Source organism: Pteropus vampyrus, unplaced genomic scaffold (genome assembly GCF_000151845.1).
Source record: "Pteropus vampyrus isolate Shadow unplaced genomic scaffold, Pvam_2.0 Scaffold231, whole genome shotgun sequence".
NCBI lineage: Eukaryota > Metazoa > Chordata > Mammalia > Chiroptera > Pteropodidae > Pteropus > Pteropus vampyrus.
In genome coordinates, this window is record NW_011889012.1 from 1178968 (window position 1) to 1179634 (window position 667).

The 667-nt window shown below is 64.2% G+C and overlaps 1 protein-coding gene across 1 annotated transcript in view; it reads left to right on the top strand.

The window, feature by feature from the left end:
- The window catches only part of ABLIM2 (actin binding LIM protein family member 2), an 81998-nt gene that overhangs the window by 49865 nt on the left and 31466 nt on the right, over window positions 1-667 (top strand). The window lies entirely within an intron of this gene.

Genomic DNA, 667 nt, shown 5'->3' on the forward strand with positions numbered 1-667 from the left:
TTGTCCAGTCCTCGTCGGTGTCCTGCTGAGTGTGGGAGGAGCTGGGCGGCTCCCTCAGGGAGGGGAGGGCTCCACAGCCTGAGTCGGACACTGGACCCCGGTGTCCTGGGGCTACCAAAGTGCCACAGACCAGGGGCTTAAACGGCGGCGGCGGCGGAGACATCCCTCAGGGCCCTGGAGGCAGGAGCCCGAGGCGCAGGCGTGGGCGGCGGCTCCTCCCGAGGGCCCTGTGCTTGGCGTGTGGACGGCCGTCCTCTGTCTGTGCCCTGCGTGGTCCTCCCTCTATGCGTCTGTGTCCTCATCTCTTACCAGGACACCAGTCACACCGGGTCAGGGTCCACCCTAAAGACCCCGTTCGAACTTAATTACGTCTTTAAAGGCCCCATCTCCAAATACAGTCACCTTCTGGGGTCCTAGGCGTTAGGACTTCGACTTGAGTTTGGGAGGACACAATTCAGCCCATAACATGGCCCCTCTCGGGCTTCTGGCACCCCTGCAGCGTGTGCAGACCTCCGAGGGGGCCGGGCAGGGAAATAGGAGAGGCAGCGTGGGTGGCGTGGGGACAGGAGGCCGAGCCTGGTCTGGGGACACCGTTATGGAGGTGGCTCTATTTAGGTGAGGCAGGTGGGGGCGTGGGAAAGCTGGCAGGGCTGGACCGGAAGAGGGG